General features: G+C 45.1%; 1 protein-coding gene across 5 annotated transcripts in view; it reads right to left on the bottom strand.

Annotated features, from left to right (window-relative positions):
* Positions 1-17135, bottom strand: part of C4H11orf24 (chromosome 4 C11orf24 homolog) — a 93143-nt gene that overhangs the window by 58507 nt on the left and 17501 nt on the right. The window contains exon 1 of one of the 5 annotated variants that reach the window (XM_054028035.1): positions 14233-14325. The exons of 2 other annotated variants lie outside the window; for them this stretch is intronic. The gene's annotated coding sequence lies outside the window, so the exon portion shown is untranslated. Of the gene's footprint in view, positions 1-3529; positions 3553-3629; positions 3665-14232; positions 14326-17135 lie in introns of those variants that run through there. 2 more of the 5 variants (XM_054028037.1, XM_054028039.1) reach the window with 2 other exon arrangements.

Below are 17135 nucleotides of genomic sequence, written 5' to 3'. Positions count from 1 at the left end.
GTCCTGCGAAAATGCTGCTTGCCTCTCCTCTTTTGCTGTAAAAGTATGAGAAGCATGGTCTACTGCCAGTGGTCCTCAACCAGAGGTACGTGTACCCCTGGGGGTACAGAGGAGTCTTTTAGGGGGTACATCAACTCATCTAGATATTTGCCTAGTTTTACAACAGGCTACATAAAACACATTAGCGAAGTCAGTACAAACTGAAATTTCACGCAGACAATGACTTGTTTATAGTGCCCTATATACTATACACTAAATACAAGTATAATGCATCTCTACCCCGATATAACGCTGTCCTCGGGAGCCAAAAAAACCGTACCACGTTATAGGTGAAACCGCACTATATCGAACTTGCTTTGATCCACTGGAGTGCACAGCCCTGCTTCCCCGGAGCACTGCTTTACTGCATAGGAAAGTTAATTAACGGAGAGCTGAATGAACACCTTTAGTGAACACCTAGTAGGTTTCAAATTGCAGAGACCAGCTGTTTTCCAAGCATCTTCCAAAGTTAAACAATACATAAATATCTTGTAACCAAGTAGCTACTAGATTAAATAAAAAATGAATTTAATCAAAAAAGAAATGTTTTATCAACCAATTACATCTCACAGGAGAGAAAGTTTACAGAGAAAAAAAACTCAATTTCCAAAATACAGTCTTCATTAGGAATGGGCCCGTCTAGCCCTCACTGATGCAATAACACTAATGGCAGAAGCAATTCATTTCCTCTCCCAGTAATTGAAATTTCCTTAAGCAGAGGCTTCTGACATAAATTTTTCTAACAAATAAACCAGTCTTACAAGCAAAAGGTATGAAATTTAAAAAAGTTACATCCACATTTTCTCATGTGTTTCCTTTCTAAAGTCCTTCTGTAACTATTGCTTCCCCATGGACACAATTCAAAATTGCATCAATCCCTATGAATCCCAACGATAGCAAAGGTCCGAATACAGAACCTCATACACCAGTTGACCAAACACCACCCACTGCAAATAAAAAGTCTAAAATTTACTCCAAGGCCTTACCTCTTTCTCTCCCAGACCACTAAGCACTACACAGAGCAAATATCTGAATCAGACTGACCTTCATCATGACAGCATTATACATATATTCAGATGCTGTCCTGACTCGGACCCTATACAAATAAAAATGGCACTGGGTGGGTTACAGTAGTTATTTGGATTTCTTGTCCCCAAAAGTTGTATGGTGTTGCTGCAGACAACTAAATATCTGCTTGTGATACATCACTGAAGTGGCTGCTTGTAAGTTGAAAGTGAAGCCATTTTCATGTGTGAAAAATACTTGGGGATCCTTCATGATGAAAGGTACTATATAATCCTAAAAGGACATTATAACCCAGCTGCATCACATCCATCACTGAAATGGAGCAATATACTGAGACACAGACCATCAAAGCATCAATATCAACAGACTGAGAAGATGAAATAGGTTTTGCACACTTCATGCAGGCAATAATCAGGATTAATTTACAAGAAGGACTTAAGGGGACCAAAAAAAAAAAATAATAATTCAAGGATGGAGGGAGTCTGCTCCTTTAAAAGATGATCCCAGATTTTCGTAGAAGCGATTCAGCATGTTACCTAGATGGATGAGCAAGAAGTTATTTTGTTTTCGTTTTTTCAAGTTAATGATACCCCTGAATTCTGAAACAAAGCCCTGCTGCAGAGAGAGAATGAATGATTTTCCAGATAATACTCACAGATCCATATACTAATCTTTTAAAAAGAAAAAAAAAGGTACCTGCTCAGAACAGAATGAAAAATATTCACACACCTGACACTCTTATGAGCCTTACTGAATAAGATTTTTTACCAAACAAATACAAAAATTAAACTTGCGTGTAATCGTTCAGAGCAAGTCGGTCTGAGTAACCTCAACAGCAACGCCCAACTAATTATACTAACAAAGTGGTACAGAAAGGTTCATAGATTTAAGGCCGGAAGGGACCATTTGATCACCTACGAATAAGCTTTCAACAGCTATCTCCAATGGAAGCAACAACCAATTGATTTTTCCCCTCCAGATATTCACTTGTGTAACTTTAGGGGAAATGGAAATATCTTCACTGATTAGTTATAAGATTTGGTTTCTTATTACATATAAGAAAAACAGATTATACATGTACTCACACTCCCATAGTCATGAACATAGCACAACTGTCATCTCCGCTTCTTGTGAATTTTAATTGTCTGCCTCCTTTTCTCAGAATTAGTCAGATAATAAAGTGTACTAAATAAGAGCTCAGTCCTGCAAAGGGATTTATCACATGGAAACATGTGCACAGACAGAATCCAAAGACTACTTTTTAATTATTAGCAACTACAACTAGGGCATCAAGCTTTTCAATATAAGCATGTATTAAGGTCATGCTTTCTAAGAACCTAAAGAGAAATATGTGGCTTCTCTGTTAAGCCAGTGTGCTAGACCCCTACATAAAGATTCAGAGAAATTACTATTAATCCATGCTGAGAGATGATTCTAGTAAATCCTGGTTGAATCTAAGATGATGCTAGAGCATTTCTTGAGGTAAAAAGACACTAGAAACTACAATAGAGAGGGCCCCTGACAGGAAAACCCTCCTGGGAAAGCCATGCTTGAAAGGAAAGATTAGACTGATGTTTCTATTCTATTATTTAAGCTACTAATAAAGCCTCGGCTCAGGAAGGGTTACAGCAAGTAAGTGTATGCATGACAGAGAGGAGCATATACTCTCTTCAGAGCAGTTCTTGCACCTTCTCACAAGGTGTTTCTAGCCCACTCCAGTTTGCATTCTTACACTGTCAAGACAGCAGCTTCCCATTGGTGTTAAGGTAATTATGAGAACAAAAATTTAATGAGAAAAAAAAAAAAAACTAATTTTCCTTTGCCATTAGATGTGATTATATCACCCAACTGCAGATCACATTCACAAAATTAGAGCAAAATATTATTTGTATTACAGTTGCAATTAGAGGCCCCAACCAAGATTGGGAGGGACCCCATTGCGCTAGGCGCTGCACATACCCATAAGACACAGTCTCTGCCACAAAGAGCTTATCTAAGTAGACGAGACAGGATCCCCATTTTACAGATGGGGAACTGAGGCACAGGAAGTCAGTGTGTTTGTGGCAGAGGAGGGCATTAAAGCCAGGTCTCTCTCAAAATCCAGTTCAATGCCTACCTTCGATATGAAAGCACAAATCTAGCCAAAGGATCATTAAAGCAGTTTTAGAAAAACTTCTAGGAAAGACTGTTCTACTTTCCTTGTGTTTTTAATACCTAAAAAACACCCACTACGTTTAAGTAGCATTCTGGGCTTGAGGCAAACTGAGAAGCTGGGATATAGTGCAAGCAGCTCAGATGAATGTCACAGGAGTCATTCTGATGGCTTCCTGGACTTGATGCACAGGCCCCCCCAAATTACTTCTCTGCAACCAGTATGCCTTTACTAACACTCATACAAACTATTAATCCCCTCTCCTCCATTAGGGATGAATTTCAACCCAAACACTTATTCATGTGTGTGTACCCAGTTCCTGTTGGACTTCCCTCTCCCCTTGGACTTGTTCCACAGCAGTTCTGAGTGGGTCCAGATGGACTCAAAAATCCTTTTGATGGTGGAAACTCACAATGCATGCACTCCTAACTGCATTCTTGCTGGCAGGAGGAATTTATTGGGCCTGCAGTGGAAAACAAAGTAAACATGAGCTAGGATTCAGAAGAGCTACAGTTAAAGTCTTTCAACATGTACAAGCACAGAATAAATCCTGAAAATAATACTTTGTACTTTTGTGATGCTTACACTCAGACTATGAAAGCATTTTACAAAAAGAGAGGAGGTGGGGGAAAGTTTATCCTGTTATTCAAGTGAAAGGGATGGAGGCCAGGATTCAGCAAAGCACATGCTTAAATCCTACTGAATTAATGAGATGTCCTGGTCTACACACAGAAGTTGCACTGGTTTAACTTAAATCAATTTAAAACCAGATTTAGCTAGACCAGTGTTACCCCTGTTTGGACACAGTGGAAGCTAAACTGAGGTAAGCATCCACATAAGGATTTGCATCAGTCTAACAGTTATTTTTTATACCGAACTTATGCGTATAGGCAAACCCTAAAGCATGCACTCAAGTGTTCTGCTAAATGAGAGCATAAGTGATGCTCAAGGTCTGGCAGCAAGCCAGTGGCAAAATGAGGAAGAGAACCCTATAGAGTGCAGACTCTCAAGTTCTGTTCTGTTCCCCTGTGTGCTAACAGTCTCTGGGAATTTTCATGATTACTTTTCATATTACAGAAGCACCGAGAAGCCCAACTCAGAGATTGTAGCCCATTTGTGCTATGCACCATACAAACTACAAAAAGATGGTCCTGTGCCAAAAGCTTACCATTCATGTGTAACACAACGGACAGGTGGGGCACAAGGTAACAGTGGGACAATTATGATTAGCATAAGCAGTGGAGGTCATTAAGAAAGTTTGATGAACCTCTCTCTTTAGGAGGCAAACAAGAAGTCTGTGAGCATATGAACAAACAGATCACCCACTTTCCTCCAAATATGTTAGAACAGAGCTGGGATGAATTTTAGTTTTATGGGTGAATGGTGCTTGCAAAAAATAAAAGGAAATTAAATGCAAAAGAAATATAAAATAAAGGTCTAGGTTGATTTAATTTTTCAAAAACTAGTACAGTAACTCCTCACTTAAAGTCGTCCCCGTTAACGTTGTTTCGTTAAGTTGCTGATCAACTAGAGAACATGCTCGTTTAAAGTTGCGCAATGCTCCCTTATAATGTTTGGCAGCCGCCTACTTTGTCCACTGCTTGCAAAAAGAGCAGCCTGTTGGAGCTAGCTCGTGGGGGCTTGGAACCAGGGTGGACCGGCGGCCCTCCTATCAGCTCCCCCCTCCCCTAAGTTCCCTGAGCAGCAGCCACCCAGCAGGCCGTTCAGCTGTCCCTTCCCACACTGTTATGTGCTGCTCCACCTCAACCAAGCTTCTTCATCATCATTGCTGTGTACAGTATTGAAGAGTGTGTGTGTGTGTGTGTGTGCGCACACACACACAATCTTTTGTCAGGCAGAAAAAATTTCCCTGGAATCTAACCCCCCCCCCCCCCCCGCCCCAAATTTACATTAATTCATATGGGGAAATTAGATTCACTTAACATCGTTTCGCTTAAAGTAGCATTTTTTCAGGAACATAACTACAACGTTAAGCGAGGAGTTACTGTAGTACCAAGTCTAAGCCTACCCAATACAGCCTTACTTAGCTGTTCCCGCACACTGCGCCTGAGCTGCTACATAGGAGATGCAGTAATCTGAGGCTCCTCAAATTAAGGCTACAAGAGATGTACTTAGGCACAAGGGGACAAACACCACACACAGCTACAGCCTTGAATTTTGAAGATTAACTTGCTTTTCAGACAGGTAATCAGATCCAACCCATAACTAACTCCTTAACAAAATTCACAACACTGAACAGATGCAACTTGAAGATACACATATGCACTGTGTGTCATGCTGCACATATGACCGAGACCATCTAGGAAGGTGCAACTTTGTTGTCCCTGGAGCAGAGATGAAGCTCTTTTTGTCTCCTTTGTGACAGTGGTATGCACTTGTAGAGGTTTTTTTTTTTTTTTTTTTTTTACGTAGTCAGATTGCAGCAGCCATTTTCGGCCACTGACCCTCAAATTTATTTCTTCCCATTTTTTTCTGCTGCCCAAGAACCCTGGCAAACTGTTTGGGCCAGGCAGGAAAGGATACTTTGGTATTGTTCTCTATTGCAATAGTCAAGAGCAATTGCAGTGCCTCTCTAATGCTTCTGCTCCTTAACCTCTTGGCTACGTAGGGTGGTAGTACAGGTAGGATATTTGAGAAAAGTTTAAGTCCAGACAAGTTCAAAGAGGTGAAATGACTTGTCCTAGCTTCTTCAGCAAATGAATGGCAAACCTGCAATTAGAACTGTGGAGTTCCTGACCCTCAGTCCTCTGTTCATTCCTTCACACCATGTTGCCTTTCATGAACTATGCACAAGAGCGTATCAGGGACCCTCTCCTTTAAGTGTTCCCCCCCCGCCCCCCCAAAAAAAATTTTTTGAGGGTTTCTAAAGAAAGAAGTCTAACATTCCAACACACTTAAACAGCTTTAAATTACCGAGAGACCACCTCACCCAGTACTGAAATGCAGCCACTGCTGAAGCTGAAGCAGCCATTGCTTAACAGCACACATCAACAGACCAAGAAGAAATAGAGAATACAGTGTCCAACTGAAATTGCAGGGAGAATATTAATGTATCAATGACACTGCCACAAATCAGTCTAGTATCAGCAATATGTCGGCCCCATCTTCTGGGGCAAAGATAATCTGATCTTAGATGCACAGCCAACAATGCTTCCAATAGTATGGACACTATTGTGGAGGCAGCAAAGTTTCTCTGTTCATTTGGATTCTGGTTTATACCCAAGAATGACTAGAGGAAAGCAAACTTTCTAGGGCTAAGTACACAGTAATGGATGACAACATCATAAAGGTCAATAGCTGAGTGCAACATCTCCATGAATGGAGCCTATGGCACATTGCATGAATGAACAAGGAAGCCAGGCAAAAAGAAGTTAGCAGAAACATAACATTTGAGTAAGGAGAGAAGAGTGAGGGAAAGTTTAGGAAGCCAAAATATTGACACTAGGTAAGGCTGAGATCCATTTCCCCTGATTGTGACTCCTACCCCCATTAAGTTTTCAGGAAAAGGGTCTTTCTGCCTAAAATGTATTAGGGTTATTCTTAGACCAGGGAGAATTTGAAGGGAAATCCAAGATGATCTGCACAGGTCATCTTGACTTATGTGAGCTGGGGAGAGGATGGAGGGGAACTCTGTTATTTCAACATTTTCCCAAGACATTATTAAGGTTTACAATACATATCCATTAACTCAGAATGACATTGTCAGGTAGGCTGCAGGTATAAGAAAACTAACATTTGAAAGTGAAGACAAACAAAAAAGGCTCCACAAAGAACCATAACTCTGTCCTGTAACGCTGCTTAGCCTCAGCTTGTCCAACCCAGGTACGCTCCTGGCAGCCCCTGCAATAGTATCCGAGGACAACTAAATAGCTAGTGCTCACATAATGCTTTACAGACCTTAACAAGTCTTCATTACACTCTCAAGAAACAGCTAAATATTAGCCCCAAAATGTCCAAGGGCCCGCAGCAAGTCACTGAGAGAACCATCATTAGAACTCAGAACTTCCTGTTTCCCAGACCTGTTTTAACTTGCATGATGTACTTAGTAAATGCTGTCTTCTACAGGCACCTATCAAAGACTAGAACCTACAGTAAATTTCACACAAGAAGCAGTCTCTGTTGTGTGCCTGGAGACATAATCATGCAAGATATTCCCTAGCACAGTAGTTTTCAAACTTGTTTTCTGGGGACTATCGTTGATGTCCACGACCCAATTGAGCTGGGGGATGAGGGGTTCAGCGTGTGGGAGGGAGCTCTGGACTGGGGCAGGGTGTTGGGCTAGGGTCAGGGCTCTGGGCTGGGGGTGCAGGCTCTGGGCTGGAGCCAGAGATGAGGGATTTGGGGTGCAGGAAGGGGTTCAAGGTTTGAAGGTGCTCAGGGCTGGGGCAGGTGCTGGGATTTACCTTCAGCAGCTCCCAGTCAGCGGCACAGCCAGGGTGCAGAGACAGGCTTCCCTCTTGTCCTGGCACCATGGACCGTGCTGTGCCCTGGAAGGACCCACTACTGGCCACTTCCGGGGCGCAGTGTGGTGTCGGAACAGGTAGGCACTAGCCTGCCTTAGTTGGGCAGCACTGCCGACGGGACTTTTAATGTCCCGGTCAGTGGTGCTGACCAGAGCAACCCAGTGCTGACGTGCCATGACCCCGTACTGGGTCACAACCCGAACTTTGAAAAATGCTGAGTTAAGAGATTCAGTGAAGTTGTCAGAGTGAAATCCACAGCAAAGAAATCTCGCTGCATGATGTTATATGTAAAAGCTTTGAAAATTGCTTTGCTCTTCTACTACGTGTCTAGCAGAGTCCTGTAGCTTTTTCTTCCTGGCATGTACAGGGTCCAATTAAACCCATTGAAAGCTTTAATTCAGAGAAGCAATGATAAAGAGGTAGGTGAAGAAAAAGCCAACTTAACATTATGCAAGACACCCTTCCAGTAACTCTTAGGCCTTGTCTACACTGCAGTTTTCAGGTTGTCGATATAATAATACTCCTCTCGCCAATTTAACTCTCCTGCTACACTGCCATAATAAAGCCACCTTGACAAGTGGCATACAGCTTTTTGCAACAAAGTTAGAGTGACTCAGTGTCAGTGTAGACACCGTGCTTGTTTATGTCACCCTACATGGCCTCCAGGAGGTGTCCCACAATGCTCATCATGACCGGTCTGGTAAGCAGTTTTTACTCCGCTGCCCTGCAGCCAGGTACACAGACATGTACCCCTCCCCCTTTAAAGCCCAGGAATTGCTGGAACTGTGGGGAGAGGAAGCTGCGCAGTCACAGCTCCAATCCAGCCGTAGGAACTTTGACATCTACTAGCAGGTTGCTCGTGGCATGGATGAGAAGGGACACAAAAGGGACACACAGCAGAACCATGCTAAGATAAAGGACCATCCTTGGTAGCAACCCCACCTCCATCACCAAGAGCCCTATGGATACATCAGGGGGACTGGATGCAGCAGCGAGAGGAGTTAACTCTGAGGATGAAGTGGCAGATGAGGAGGTCAAGTTGGAGGAGGATGTGGGACAGGCGACAGGCTCATCTGGTGGTGTGATCAGTCAGGACCTCTTTTTGACTCCGGAGCAGTCTAGCTAGCCCCGCCAGTCCAGCTCCGGAGTGCCCGAAGCAGGAGAGGGGAGCTCCAGTAAGTACTCATTTTAATTTGACAGAGCACAAATACATGAGGTAGAGGTATCCTTTATTTTGTTACATGGTGCACATGGGAGAAGGGAACAAAATTAACAACACTGGATACTGTTTGCATCCTCCTGTGCAGCTATGCAGTAGGGACCCTGCGGAAAAGTTTGTTAATGCACACACAGATCTCCTGGAAATCCTCCATAGAGATCTCTAGGAAACTTTCCTGCAGATACTCTGCAATTCTCTACCGAAGGTTCCTTGGCAAAGCTGCTTTGTTCCCCCACTGTAGAAAACTTTGCAGTTAAAAAATCAGCAATTTCTTCTTGAGGAACCAAGGCACCACACAGGTGAGCAGCATAGGGACCCAGTCTGAAGCCACACACATGCATGAGATGCACTACTGCATCTTCGGTTACCCTCAGTAGTGTGATTTCAGCTTCAATCGTCCTTGCCTGTGGAAAATGGTGACAGTATTCAGAATGGTGTCCCCAGGTTCTTATACAGATCCTTTGTCCCTCTGAAGCCACACAGACCCTTTGTCCCATCTGGCACCCTCACCGCCAGGCTGGATTCACCATGTGTAGTACTCTGGCAGTGCTGCACGCTTGCCAATGGAAAGTGAGAAAGATGTGTATGTAACTTATGATTCAAGACTATAAATGCACGCACAATATTGACTTTTTTTGCGCTTCTGCAGATGTGCCTTTGAGAGCCAGCTCCTACACACCAGCAGAGAACCTCTCTCAGATAAGGAGGTGAATGAGGAATAAGGACGACATGATTGCAGTAATTTCTGAAACATTAGATCAGGCCGATAGCAAGCACAGAGCATGGAGAGAGAAAAGAAACAAGAAACTATAAACAGATAGCCAGGAGAGGAGTCAGGGTCAGTAGAAGATAATAAAGCTCATGGGGGACCAAACAGAGATGCTGGAGGTCCCTGATTGCGCTAGATGTTTGCTCGACTTCCCCTGCAGCCCATACAGAACTGCCTTCCTTGCCTGCCCCAAACTCTCCACACACATTTCTCTCACGTTAACAGCATTTTGCAGTACTCCTTGCTCTCCACCCCTAGGGATATTTTCCATAATGACCACGGGACTTACACGCAGCTGTGAGAGCCTCACTCCAGAGTGCTGCTCACTGTCATGTCCCTTGTAAGAAATGTTAATCTGTGTATTGCTGGTTTAATAAAAAGTGAATCTTACCAAGACAGTGATTCTTGATTTGTGACCGACACAGGGTGGTTTCAACAGAAATTCAGACATAGTGGCAACTGGCACATCTGCAGACTACAATTAACGCTCAAAACAGGAATCATTGCAGGGGTCATTCAAGGTGGTAAGTAAACAATGCCTCGATTCATTACAGAAAGACATTACTGGGGCTCCTTGTCAAAATGCTGCTTCAAAGCCTCCCTGATCCAAATAGCCTCTCATTGAGCCACTCCAATAGCCCTAGTGTCTGGCTACTCAAAATCAGATGCCCGGCAATCCACCTCAACACTCCACCCCAGGGAAACTTTTCTCCCTTGGCTTCACAAATGTTATGCAGAGCACAGCAGGTTGCTACGACCATGGGAATATTTTACTCACTGTGGTCTAATCTGCCAAAAAGGCACCGCCAGCAGCCCTTTCATTTGCCAAATACACATTTTACCATCATTCTGCACCTGCTGAGCCTGTTGAAATGCCCCTTGCTGCTGTCAAGGTTTCTGGTGTAGGGCTTTGTGAGCCATTGAAGTAAAGGGTAGGCTGGGCTCCCAGGATCACTATGGGCATTTCAACATCCCCTATTGGAATCTTCTTGTCTGGGAAGAAAGACCCTGCATGCAGCTTTCTATACAGGCCAGCGTTCGTGAAGATGCATGCACCATGCACCTTCCCATACCACCCTGCGTTGAGGTCAGTGAAACGATCCCGGTGATCGACCAGTGCCTGCAATACCACAGAAAAGTAGCACTTTCTGTTTATATATTCCATCACGAGATGGTCTGGGACTAAAATTGGGATGTGTGTGCCATCTATCGCCCCGATGCAGTTAGGGAATCCAATAGCCACAAAGCCATCCACTATTTCCTGCACATTGCCCAGACTCACAGTCCTTCATCACAGGAAGGGATTAATGGCCCTCCACACTTGCATCACCGCAACTCGCACAGTGGACTTTCCAACTCCAAACTGATTCATAACTGACCAGTAGCAGTCTGGAGTTGCCACCTTCCACACAGCAATCGCAACTCACTTTTCCACCATTAGGGGAGCTCTCATTTTGCAGGGTTGGGACAAGCTCCGCACACAGTTCAAAGAAGGTGGCTTCATGCATCCAAAAGTTCTGCGGTCACTGCTCGTCCACCCATACCTGCATCTCAAGCCTATCTCACCACTCGGTGCTTGTTTCCTGGGCCCAATATCAACAGTCCACCGTGTGTAGCTGCTCCATGAATACCAACATCAATCTTGAATTGTTTCTTTCCATGGCACACAGCAGGGCAGGCAGCATGGATTCCTGTTCAGATTTGCAGCTCATGAAATACTGCAGGATTAGCCACGTTGTGTTCATAACGCTTCTCACAAGACTGGCGAGCACTGCAGGGTCCATGCTTTCAGGCAGAAATGGCGAGCACAAAGTTTACAGGGGCAGTTGAAAAATAGTGCAAAAATGCAGTCAAAAGCCCTTGGAATTATGGGACAGAGAAAACTGCATCATGGGGGCAGTGATCCCACCTCCATGATGCACTGTGATCCATTCCCAGAATTCTTAGCAGGAGAAGGTGGCAATTTATAGCTACCCATGGTGCACTGCTCCCTCTGTTGGTGCTAGGGCACCAACTGTGGACATGGTCTGCCAACACATGAAGTGTTGTGTGAACATGCCCAAGCGATGTAATTACAGCAGTTTATGATCGCTGACAAACTAAATCTACTTAACTCTGTAGTGCAGACATGACCTTCATGAACTTGATATTAAGCTTTTTGCACTATTTTTGTCTGCATGCCAGGGATTCTTACATAAAAGTTTGTTAAGCCACTGGTAGAAGCGATCTGCTAAAGGCACTTGTTGTTGGCTATGTTTTCAGGTACTCTTCTAGTGGGAAGGTAGTCAGAGTGTGTACTACATGTGACAGGCACATTTATCTGGGAGGATAGGACTTGGGAGCCCAGTAGGCTGGATTTGGCTTAAAAGATATCCATTACTCATCTGGTGGTCCTCATTACGGACTAGCTTTGCATGAAGTTTAAAGCCCCAAAGCAACAAAGATTTGGGGCTTTAAACACTGCTTAACTTTATAAGTATGTGTAGTCCCACTAGTTTCAACATGAAAACTCACTCAGAAAATTAAGCACGTGCTCAAGTCTGTGCAGAAATAGGGCCTAAAATTCTAAAGTTCAGACAATTTGAGGAAATACAAAAATTGAAACACTGTTTACAAGTCATTCAAAATGGAACTAAAAAAAAGAAAGAATTTTCTTTAGATCTTCTCCCCCCACCCAAAAAAAAGGAAAATTTCCTTCTAAAAAGAAAGCTTCTGTGAATCTTCTATGTAAGTGAAAGCAGAGTGTTAGAAAATAATTTAAGTTGCAGTCTTAACTATAGAGTTCACAATCTGGTACTGGTAGGAGGAAACATTTACATTGTTCTGAGACCCTTACACCTTGTGGTTTAATTGCCTAGACACTGGAGTTGGTTAATGGACCTCTGACCACACCACCTACCAAATAATCAGTTTAAAATTAGTTTTGTTTTAAAAATCAGCTGAATAAAATCACCCCATCCTCAAAGGATAAAGGTCAGAATCCTACTGTCAGAACTGGGCAATACACACTGCTTGGATAGTAAGCAAAGCCCTAATCAAAAACTGAAGGGCAAACCATTTTCACAGGATTCACATGCTGACATAAGACAAGCTTAACAGAATTTGCAAGCTATACTAACTATCCATTTCACACAAATTTATTCTTAGGTAGAGGAAGTGCTAGCTCATTGGGGTTCCTAAGCATGAATATTTTCACACACACATTATATATATACCCATATACACACACACCAAAACCACATACTAAAAAAAGCAAATAGTGGGCCCCAAGCAATTACTCCGTCTGATTATGTCTAGCGCCGGCACTGCTCTTGGGCCTGGTCTTTGCCCATTTTCTAGTTGTCAAGTGTCCATAGTCACTAAGGCTCAGCAGCAGTGGAACTTCTGGTGAATGTGCTCTAAGCCAGGAGTTGGCAAACTTCAGCACGCAGCCCATCAAGGCGGGCTGCGAGACATTTTGTTTACATTGACTGTGCGCAGGCACAGCCCACTGCGGCTCCCAGTGGCCACGGTTCGCTGTTCCTGCCCAATGGGAGCTGCGGGGGCTGGGGCCGGTGTGTACTTGCAGACATAAACAAAATGTCTTGCGGCCCACAAGCAGGTTACCCTGTTGGGCCACCATGCCGAAGGTTGCCAACCCCTGCTCTAAGGTGACTGGAAAGAGCTCTCCCCTTAGCTTAATTATTCTACCTCCCACAAGAGATGGTATCAGCTCTTCTGCCGACATAATACTGTCTACAGCAGCACTTAGCTCAATATATCTGTAGGTGTGAATAAGCCACACCCCTGAGCAACATAAATTATACCAATGTAAATTCTAGTGTAGACAAGGAGTAAGCCCCCATATTAAGTGACAATCTTCAGTCTCAAGAAAGAGGGCCAAGGAATCAGTGAGCTTAGACCCTGAACTACCCACCTACTCCTAGACGTTGTATTTCTAGTTCAGTGCCCAGGGACACACTTGGACCCGGTCCCTGTGGAGGTACAGGGATAGCTGCTCAGACACTACCCCTGCAGCACCTGTGCTTGTGGGATAGAGAACTTCGGTCTCCGGACCACCTTTACCCAGCACTAGGTCCTGTCTACTGCCCCCCAGGGCCAGGCTGGTGGCCTGGCGTTGCTTGGCCAGGACACGCATCTGAAGCAATGCGCCGTGGGGAGAAGACACAGCCGCCGGCGACAGGTAGCTTCACACGCAGCGCGAACTCCGCCCCGTGCCAAAGCAGGGAGCAGTGGTGCAAATCCCGGGCACGCCCTCGCAGAGCCGGGGACAGGCGGCTCCTACATGGAGCGGGCTAAGCCAGGGGGCACGAAACGCCTCGCCCTCCAAACCCGCCGCTCAGCGCCCGCCTTGGCTCCGGCCCACTGGGGCAGGGGGCACCCAGCGCGGAGACACGGAGCGGCCCCCGCCTCAGGGCGCAGAACTCCCCCTTCCCCCGACCCGGGAGCAGCGCACCCGGCCCTGGAGGAGTACGGGCCCCCCCGGCTCGGTGCCCAGCCGCATGGGGCTCCCCACCTCTCCCGCGGCACAGGACGCACTTACCTGGCCAGAGGCAGCCGCGTGCCCGGCCCCCGCTCCGACTCCAGCGCAGCTGCCTGGGGACGTGGAGCTAGAATTGAAGAACCCTGCGCTGCGCCGGCCCCGCCACATGCCTCTGCCAGGCCCCGCCCCCTGCGCGGCGCCGAGCCGCCCACTTCCCGGTTTGCCAATACGGCCTCCAGCCCTTGGCCACGCCCCTACTCCAGTCCCCCTGCCACGGCCCTGCCCAGCCCATACTTTAGCCCCGCCTCTTCCCCGCCGCGCGCAGCTTCCCTGTCAGAAGTTACGTTCCTGAGAAGGCGGGGCTGCGCGCGCGGCTGGGAAGCGGATGCTTGTTGCGGCGCAGACAGCAGCGATAGCGGGGGTGGGGGGAAGAGACAGGGGATGTGGTGGGGCGATTACCCCTGCGGTGTGAGCCTGAGTACCCCCCTCCCCCGGCATCCCGGTGGTTCCACCCGTCCCTCTGGCATCGCCCACTCTGCTCGCTCTCGGGGGGGGACTGGGTGAATCCTCTAGGGGGCTCCCCAAAGGCCTGCGGGGAGGATGCCCATGACATCCGGCTCTGCCCTGCTGGCCGCTCCAGCCCTGAGCCACTGAGGCCCAGGGATCCCGAGGCTGGGCACTGGCAGCTGGCAGCGCAGGGGTCGGGGGTGGACACCTCCCTGCCTTAGCCCACAGGAGCCTCGCAGCCACAACTTTGCTTTCCAGGGTCTGAACCAGCTGCCCTGGAGCCTCTTTATCTGCCCCAGAGGCCGAAGGACTGAGTGGACCTTGGTGACATTTGAACCCAGGCTTCGAGGAGGTTGGGTACAGCGCAGCTCCCGCTTCTCCTGTTACATCCTTAGTCTAGCTAGGGATTTGTGGCAGAATGGGCAAAACACTGTACTATTAAAAATATACACAGTTATTCCCAAAGGGCACTAAATCTAATTCAGCCCTGGCATCAGTACCCACAACTCCCATTGGTTTCAGTCAGAGCTTAACCTGCTTAGTCTGTGGCTCACAACTCTTTGGGATTGTTCGTGTTGGTTTAATTAATAATTTTATAGCAAAATATCACCACCTCTCAGATTCCACTGCAAGAATTTTCACCTTAGGCACAAGTGACCTGTACTCATGTATTGGCATAGCAACTCTCAGTTTATTCCCCTCCAGCAGCAAGACCAGAGAGAAAACTCACTATCTGTCCAGGTCACCCTTCTACTGGCAGCAGGATTGGAGGCAGTGGAAACTGAAGGTTTAAGGAGCTACAGCCCATAAGGCCTGCTCCTGTGCTGTCATACAGAATCTAGCTCTCCTTCATACTTACAATTCTTTAGGGAAAACCTTTGATCTCTCTGCTAATGAATTATCTGTGTATTCCAATACTTATAAAGCAATTTCCCCACCATTTTTCTGAAGGAATGAGAATATACAGAAGTAATTGATGTTCTCTGCAGAATCAAAACAATTAAAAACTAATTTCATCACACTTTTCATCTTTTGAGCTACTAATTAGATTTTCTGTGTTCACAAAAGGCAGTCACAAATGATGTTTTTATTATGTGTAAGGCACCCAAAGTGTGCATTGCATATTACAAAATATATTGCTCTTAGAGTTCAAGTTAGGATACACTGGACAATTTGGAGACAAGAAGATGTAGTCATACAAACGTATTTCATTTCTCCTTGTGTTTCTGAATTTCTCTAAATAGTTAGTAAGAGCTATTAAAGCTTATTAACTCCAATGCCCACCACCTCCTCAAGGTATTGCTTCCTGTGATTCCAGTCTAATACTAATATAAAATGCTAGCAAAATTTTAAGTGAATTTCACAGGAGATTAGGAAATATTGAGAAAGGGGGCAATAGGTTGGGGAGTATGTGTTCAAATTGCTAGGTTCACCCCTAGGAATATACACAGTGCAACAGGTTCTCATTCCATCAATCTTATTTGTAGGTTGTATAGGTGGTGGTGAAGCTGAAGCACCATGTACTCTGCAGCAATTTGGGCCTACATTTTGTACCATGGTCCCTGAAATCTGCAGCAGGAATGTCTCTGGCACCACTTTCATTTAAAATTTTAAAGAATGGAAGCTGTTACTGCATTAAAAATGAATAATACAATTGGTCCAGTAGACCCTGTGTTATTTCAATTGCCATATTTTCAGTTTTTGACATACCAAAGATTTATATAACCGTGTATAACTGCATCTGATGGCTAGTTATTAGGGACATTGGAAGCTTTCATGCCCTGAAGTGGCATGGAAGGCATTTCGGCTTTGTGCAATAAGCACATTAGCTGGATGTTTCTGATAAAAAAATCAGCAATGACACAGTTAATTGCTGACATTTAAATTATCTTTGGCTTTCAGAATTTAACCCATTGATATAAAGGGAGCATTTCAGGATTTCTGCAGACTCAGGAAGATAACATTGCATTGGATTACATGCTGGTTATGGTTTCCTTTACAACCATAAAGTCTAGGAGCATAATTTTTTACTTAATGAAAACTAATGTTCTGATCAAATCTCTGCAGCAAGAGACAGATTCCATGGAATAGCAGAATACACCAGGCTCCAGTTAAGCCACATATGTCCATTTTAGGTCAAACACATTTTCTATAAATTCCACTCCCTTATGCATTTCCAGATGGCCCAGAGAAGAATTTTGTGAATTCAGCAGACCACTTCAAGTGCCTGGTACAGTCCATGGTGTGATATGCCATATACAGTCACGGTGACATTAAACATGTCAAGAAGGAGAATGCAATTAGTTCTAGCTATCTCAAACCATACACTGATTGGTGTTTACATTAACCTTGCAGTGGTGGCGCTGAATCTGAGATCATTCACGCACTTCGTCTAGAATTTTATAGCAGGCAATTTTATGAAGCAGACAAAATGCTAGCCTGGTCAATGTTATACA

This window comes from Malaclemys terrapin, chromosome 4 (genome assembly GCF_027887155.1).
Source record: "Malaclemys terrapin pileata isolate rMalTer1 chromosome 4, rMalTer1.hap1, whole genome shotgun sequence".
NCBI classification, from domain to species: domain Eukaryota; kingdom Metazoa; phylum Chordata; order Testudines; family Emydidae; genus Malaclemys; species Malaclemys terrapin.
This window is presented reverse-complemented; position numbering and strand designations above follow the sequence as displayed.